The sequence below is a fragment of the Neophocaena asiaeorientalis genome, unplaced genomic scaffold (genome assembly GCF_003031525.2).
Source record: "Neophocaena asiaeorientalis asiaeorientalis breed wild unplaced genomic scaffold, Neophocaena_asiaeorientalis_V1.1 scaffold607, whole genome shotgun sequence".
Classification (NCBI taxonomy): Eukaryota; Metazoa; Chordata; class Mammalia; order Artiodactyla; family Phocoenidae; genus Neophocaena; species Neophocaena asiaeorientalis.
Window position 1 is genome coordinate 720,760 of NW_020173405.1, and position 7,777 is coordinate 728,536.

A 7,777-nucleotide genomic window follows, 5' to 3' on the forward strand; every position below is an offset into this window, starting at 1 on the left:
ATAACACTGATCTTGTTTCTTTTATTCCATTTATGTCTTATTTCTTTTTTGTGTTATTATTTTGTTATTTGCAACAAACATTTCTCCATTTCAATCTTAAAATTTACAATCTTAGATAAAGAAGAAAATTCAAGGGACTTCCCTGGTGGCACAGTGGTTAAGCCTCCACGCTCCCAGTGCAGGGGGCTGGGTTCGATCCCTGGTCAGGGAAACAGATCCCACATGCATGCCGAAACCAAGAGTTCGCATGCCACAACTAAGAAGCCTGCATGTCGCACCTAAGGAGCCCACCTGAAGCAACTAAGCCCCAGTGCAACCAAATAAATAAATATTAAAAACAAACAAACAAATCTGTCTCAGCCACTGCTGTCTCCTAAAAGAGCCTTCTTCTACAAAAGAGCCTTTTCAATGCATCGTGCTCCTTAATTCTCTTCTCCAAACCAAGCATCCCCAGTTTGTCCTGTGCTTTACCTGTAACATGATTTCCAAAATATTCCTCAGCGGCACCATTCTCAAGATAGTCTCTAGTTTGTCCAGGCAATGTCCCAGAAGTGGACAGAACATTTTGGATAAGATCAGTTTGCCAGAGACTACACTAGAACCTGTAACTCCCAGAATTTCCTTATTCCTTTGCCTATTAACACAGAGGAATATTTTAATACGCATCTCTAAGAGTTTATCTCTACAGGCTTAATAGGTATTTTCAAAGGGAATAAATTAGGTTGGTGTTTCGTCAGAGGTTCCATTTTACAAACATTTAATAAAAGAATACAAAGTATCACAATTTATATTAATATGGTAACACATATATTTAACATATACACCTCAGCAAACAAGAGAAATAGAGCCAAAGAGACCATTTAGAAAGAAAATTAGAAATCCCTAAAACAAACCTTTGATCAAGATTGATTTTTAAAAGTCAAGGCTTTTAAGTTTTCATAGCAGGCTATGCTTACATTTTAAGCTACTGAAATTTTTCTTTCTGCTGAAATAAAGCTGGTAATTTTATCAGTAAACACCAAGTGATCTCTCGAGAAGAAACAAAATACATTTGAAAGGTTAAGATTTGAAATGATCTGCAAGTGTGTTTATTTTTATACTTAAAACTTTATACCCTCTCCACCCCATTTCCAAAATACTGTTGAGATAGCTAACAAAAATAGCTAAATTTTATCTTTTTTTAAAAAGCCAGGTGAAGGGAAGAATGATAAAATTTTAAAAATGAAAGCATGGAAAGAGAATCTGCCCAAAGGTGGATCAAAGAAGTTCAATACTGAGTGTCACAGTAACCAAAACACTGTCTCTGAAACAAACAAACAAACACACACCTTATCAACTATTCAGGAAGACCCACAACTTTTCTTGGCACTAGTTTGAAATTTTTCACAAATGTGTAAGTTATACTTTTAAATTGATACTGCAGATTTTTAAAAAGTAGCAGCTTTCTCTGCCAATACACAAAGAATGTGCCCCTTTGTCCTTACTTCAAATTTAAAAAGCATTTGGTAGTTGATAAGCTGGCTCACTTGTTCTTCTTCTAACTTTGTATGAATTGGAAGAGGAAATGAAAATCAAGTAACTGTGACCTAAAAGTTCCATCTTTATCTTTTTAATGTATTGTTTACAGAAAGCAGGCAACAGAGCAAAGCTATTATGAATGGCAGCTTTGGAATCATGCCAAATTCTGAATTCAAGTCCTAGCTCCAATATTAGATATGGCTGACTGTGGGATTCTTTAATCCCAAATATACTAATCCGGAAAATGACAATAATATGTGTACTTACCTCACAAGGTTGGTATGAGAAGCTATTAAGTTCCTGGCACAGCGCTTAACACAAGCATTCAATAAATTGAGTAAGCATTTGATTTTCTTTTTTTTTAATATTTATTTATTTATTTGGCTGCGTCGGGTCTTAGTTGAGGCACACGGGATCTTCGTTGCAGCATACAGGATTTTTAGTTGCAGTATGCAAACTCTCAGTTGCAGCATGTGGGATCTAATTCCCTGACCAGGGATTGAACCTGGGCCCCCTGCACTGGGAGCGTGGAGTCTTAGCCACTGAACCACCAGGGAAGTCCCAGCACTTAACTTTAAATTTAATTAGGGATTTCCCTGGTGGCAGAGTGGTTAAGAATCCACCTGCCAGCGCAGGGGACATGGGCTCGATCCCTGGTCCAGGAAGATCCCACATGCCACGGAGCAACTAAGCCCGTGCGCCACAACTACTGAGCTTGTGCTCTAGAGCCTGCAGGCCACAACTACCGAGCCCATGTGCCACAACTACTGAAGCCTGCGCGCCTAGAGCCTGTGCTCCGCCACAAAGAGTAGCCCCCACTCGCCGCAACTAGAGAAATCCCACGCACAGCAACAAAGACCTGACGCAGCCAAAAATTTAAATAAAGTAAATTAAAAAAATTTTTAGTTATTTTTAAAATACACATACATGTAATACCTATTTATCCACCAATAAACTCTCCAAATCCAAGCCTGACAAATGAAAATTTCCCAACTAACTGCTTTAATTAATACTGCTAAATAAAATAACCTATTTTCTGATGGGGCAGGAAAAATAATAAGTTGTCAAAATAAATCACTGCTTTTTTTTAACCATTTATTTTTTTCCCAGCTATTTTTGAGATATAATTGACCTATAATATTGTGTAAATTTAAGATAAACAAATCACTGCTTTGAAATATAGTATGTGCACCTTTTAAAGCATACATCCAAACAAGCATGAAAATTTGCTTGTATCAAACCTACTCCTCAAAGATTGCTTTACAATTTAAGTTTAAAAGTCACCTTGCGCTAAATACCAAAAAAAGTAAACTAGACTGAATATACAAACTGAACTAAGGAGTCTTTATTGTGAAGCTCTCAACAAACAACAGAATTTGCCCATACCAGCATTCTCCTAGAAATAGACTGTGTTCTGGGGGTTGTGTTCTGAGGGCATCACACAATACCTAACCCACCCAGAAGGCCTTCAATATGTTGGGTAAGTAGATAAATGAGTACTGTTCCAAATGTGGTAAGGGATCTCTTCTTTTCCAAAGCTTAAAACATAGACAATGAATAGTGAACAATAGTTCAAACACTCATTTTGTTATTATAAAGAAAACTGATTTTCCTATAGGTAAGACTACAAATAAAGAAAAAAATTATGAAGTGAGTATCTAGTTGGGTAAAGTGACTACCCCACTGTTTTACAACATACCCTAAGAAAAAGTACTCTAAAAGCTTTACAGAAGCAATCAACACAACAAAAATACATAATCAGAAAATAATTTTTAACATATAATAAAAAATACTATGGTCTCTAGAGACAGTGTATGCAAATGTAATCAAAACACACATCAACTTTCAAAAGTGTGGGACCTATACAATCAGAAATCTTCACAGGCTCAGTCTATCCAGGGCTGATTTTAACCAAATACCCTAAATAGGATCAAACTCTTCATTACTCTCCACTTCTATAATTATACCATGATATAGTCATATACAGTACTTTAAAAAAATTACCTCCTTTGCCATACTATAAAAACAAAAACTTTAAAAATCACTATAACAATCAAAAAGGATGGAAATTCTGACACATCCTAAAACGTGGATGAACCGTGAGGACATTACGCTAAATGAAATAAACCAATCACAAAAGGACAAATACTGTCCAAATAATTCCACTTGCATGAGGTACCTAAAACAGTCAAATTTGGGACTTCCCTGGTGGTCCAGTGGTTAAGACTTCACGCTTGCAGTGTAAGGGGCACCAGTTCCATCCCTGGTCAGGGAACTAAGATCCCACATGCCTCACAGCAGGTGCCAGGGGCTGGAGAGAAGAGGGAATGGGAATTACTCTTTAACGGGCAATTTCAGTTTAGGAATATGAAGAAGTCCTGGAGATGGATGGTGGGATGGCTGCTCAACAATGTGACTGTACAAACTGTGCACTTAACACCGTGTGTTAAGTTTTGTGTTATGTATATTTTACCAATTTTTTGCTACTGTTTTTTTTTTTTTGACCGTGCCACATGGCATGCACGGCCCCTGCAGTGGAAGCACGGAGTGTTAACCACTGGACTACCAGGGAAGTCCCTACCACAATTAAAAAAAAATCACTATAAAGGGACTTCCCTGGTGGCGCAGTGGATAAGAATCCACGCTCCCAATGCAGGGGTCCAGGTTCAACCCCTGGTCAGGGAACTAGATCCCACACGCGTGCCGCAACTAAGGAGCCAGTGAGCGACAACTGAGGGGTCCGCCTACCGCAACTAAAACCCAGCGCAACCAAATAAATAAATATTAAAAAAAAAGAACCTAGGTCTATATCCACTAAGCCATACTCCCTCTCTATTATAGATTCATTTTGCCTCAAGTTACTTTTTAAATAAACTAATTCTTTTAAAATCCTCTATAATTTTTCATCAAGTTAAACCAAGGAACATGAGTCAATCCGCCATTAACTCTGACAGTCCCTGGTTACATGGAACTTTCTTACTTTCCCACTAGGTCAAAGTGTTTAAAGCAAAGGAGTAGTGCCAGAGACAGGCATGGGATATGAAGACAAGGATTGTAGAAACAAAGAGGAAAAAAGAAAAAACAGGGAAACTGCATCGTTGAGCATTCCAGTAAAGGAAAGACAAGAAAGAGGGTAAATGGTAAATGAAGAAAGAGGAAAGAATGGAAAATGAAGAATATTAAGATAATACCTTCAGCGCTTCTGATCTATCCACGTGATTTTTTCTGTAATTTTCCCATAATTTATTTTTAATACATCCTCTAAAATACTAATTCTTAATTTTACTCTCCGAGGCAGGTAGCCTCAGTTACACTTTGTTTAACCAAATTTTATTCTTCATATTGCTATGCTGCCATTTAAAGCCCACTGATTACAAGGAAACTCAACTCTACAATTATAATGAACAACTGATTAATTGCATTTCCTACTTTCTTTCAGTTAGTAACAATGAATAAGCTTAACCCAAATAAATGTAGACAACTTTTGAAGAAAAATGGTACCAATGACCTTTGGTAAACTGCTATTAATAAAATTCATGGTATTTATCTTTCAGGTAGATTACCTCTAATGCATTTCGGGAAAGGTGAAATACCAGGCTCAAAGGGTATTACTTCTCAAACAACTCTTCAAAAAATGCTTTCCCTTAGACATACATAAAAATTACTTATCAGCATCTGTTTAAGCCAGTGATTAAGACAAATTCATGTTAATTATACCACAGCAGTTATATGAAGACGATTGCAATATTTTAAAAATTCATGTTTTCAATGAAGAAAGAAACAATGGTAGAACTGAATTAGGTAGAATGCAATGCAAATAGCTACACACCAGTAATAACAGAAAAGCTTAAGTGTTTTATTTACTGCTCCTTTAGATAATAACAACCTGGAGCAGGGACCTTGTCTTTTTTACGTTTTGGAACACACCACTGATCTATGGATCATCAAAAAAATGATATGAGAGACTTCCCTGGTAGCGCAGGGGTTAAGAATCCACCTGCCAATGCAGGGGACACGGGTTCGATCCCTGGTCCAGGATCACATGTCGCGGAACAACTAAGTCCGCGTGCCACGACGACTGAAACCACGCGCGCCCTAGAGCCCGCCTACTGCAACTACTGAAGCTCGCGCACCTAGAGCCCATGCCCCACAAGAGAAGCCACCGCAATGAGAAGCTGCATACCACAACGAAGACCCAACGCAGCCAAAAAATAAATAAATAAAAATTTTAAAATGATAGATTACCGTAAGCTAATCCCACTCCTACCTGATTTGAGCTTACTCACTTTCCTCAGACAGAAATCCATTATACCAAAAAAACTAAAAATCATTCTCACCAAGACTTGTGCCCCAAGAAAAAGAAGCCGAAAGCCTACATTTTAATGACAAAGTCTTTGTAGCCATTTTCTTAAAAGTTAGCCAAATCCTTGGTGCATGGAACTAGCAGGAGGGTGGAGTTAAGGAGCCCCAGCTGCTCTGCCCGCCCCGGCCTGGCCCAGCCTACCTCAGTTCCAAGCTCAGGCCCTATCTTTAGACTCTGGTGGGGATAGGATGCTTTAGGCATCACTTGAAAGACATAAATGCCTGTGCCATGAAAAAATAAATGAATGAGAGGGGGGAAAAGCCAAGATTAGATTTCTAATTGTATTCTGTACTCAAATCCATGGCTCCTTTTTAAACTGGAGACCTGTTTAATTTTGTAACCAACACTAAGAAAAATTCTTAACTCTCAGTTTTCCAAGCAATCTACAGTAAGCAGTACGAATTACTTTTGGTTCTTTAAGATCTCATTTTAAAGTAATGAAGAGCAAGCATCTAGAATAAACTTCCCTCAGTACTTAACTTCCTCCGGTAGTTGAACAGCTCTCAAAGCATCTGTCCAGGGAGCGGCGGCAGCACCTGGCAACTCGTTAGAAACGCAAATTTTCCGGCCCCACCCCAGACCTGCAGAATCAGAATGCCTGGGGTGGGACCCAGCTATTGTGTTTTAACAAGCCCTCCAGGGGGGGATGATGCTTGCTTGGGTTTTCAGAACCACTGGCTTAGGGGTGAAGAGTCATACTGCCTAGGTTCAAATCTTCGATTCAAGGTTTACTTGCTGGGTAACCAAGAGGTAATTACACAGCTTCTCTAGTCTTGTTCCTCATCTATAGGAACGGGGTGGTTATGAATATTAAATAAGAAAAACATACCTTAAGTGCTTAAGATCGATGCCAGGCATATAAACATTCAAGCGTTAGCTGTCGCTACTAATATAAACAAAGCACTTTGACGGCTGTAGACTGGAAGGGGGAGAAAGACAAAGACGGAAAAGGCTTAATCCCTACCCGCTCCAGGAGTTTAATACCTAGTGTCTAGGTCAGACACGTGTATCTAAAGCATAACCAAACACACTCCAAGAGGAAATAAAGACGCCAGCCTACGAGGGGCAAACAAGTTGATTGTATGAAGAAGCAACAAATTCTGACCCAACGTTAAAAGATATGGCTTTAAAGTAACTGCATGTGAGCAAAAGAGTTACACAGCCTCAAGCGAAGAAAAAGTCATTCCAGCCTACAGGTGTGAGCCAAGATCCCAAGAAGCGGGAGAAACTGAAGCGCAAGACAGTAGACTACAGTGGCTGGAAAACGGACAAAGCAAAAATATGTAGTAGGAAATAAAACCGGATATCCCAAATCCTAGGGCTTAGCGGGGAGGAGTGCGGGGGGAACACCCGGCCTCCTCAGGGCACTCTATGGCACTCTCATTTGCAAACTTCCCCTTTTGTTTCCTGAACTCCCGGAGACCACTTTTATGCAGTGGACCATCAAGCCATTGTTTGCAGCAAAGTTGAATGCAGGAAGGTGAGAAGTCTGACCGGAGCCCCGCATTCCGAGGAGTGAGCACCACACCAACAGGACCCAACATCTGAACATTCTCAGACGCAAATGAGCGCAAAACCGTAACATTAAACACAAAAAAAGAAACTCGCTATTAAAAGGCAAAACTTGGATAAGCACAAGTAGCGGGGAAAGAGGGCAGTTTTACGTCTTCTTCCCTGAACCCCCGACCGGGAGCTGGTAGAATCCAGACGACTTATTTTCACAGCCTGCAGGCTGAGGTTTTCCTTCCGGTCATTGTGTTTATTTCCCCAAAAGAGCAGTCCCCGCGGGGCAGGCGCGCCGGCCGGGCCGGGGACAAAGCCCACTCCGGGCTCCACCTGGGCGCGGGTAGGGGCGGGCAGGGGCAGCGGCGAGGAGGGGCGGGGCTCCGGGGCCCG

The 7,777-nt window shown here is 40.1% G+C and overlaps 1 protein-coding gene across 6 annotated transcripts in view; it reads right to left on the bottom strand.

The window, feature by feature from the left end:
* The window catches only part of GTF2I (general transcription factor IIi), a 102,000-nt gene that overhangs the window by 89,586 nt on the left and 4,637 nt on the right, over positions 1 to 7,777 (bottom strand). The gene's annotated exons all lie outside the window — the stretch shown is intronic.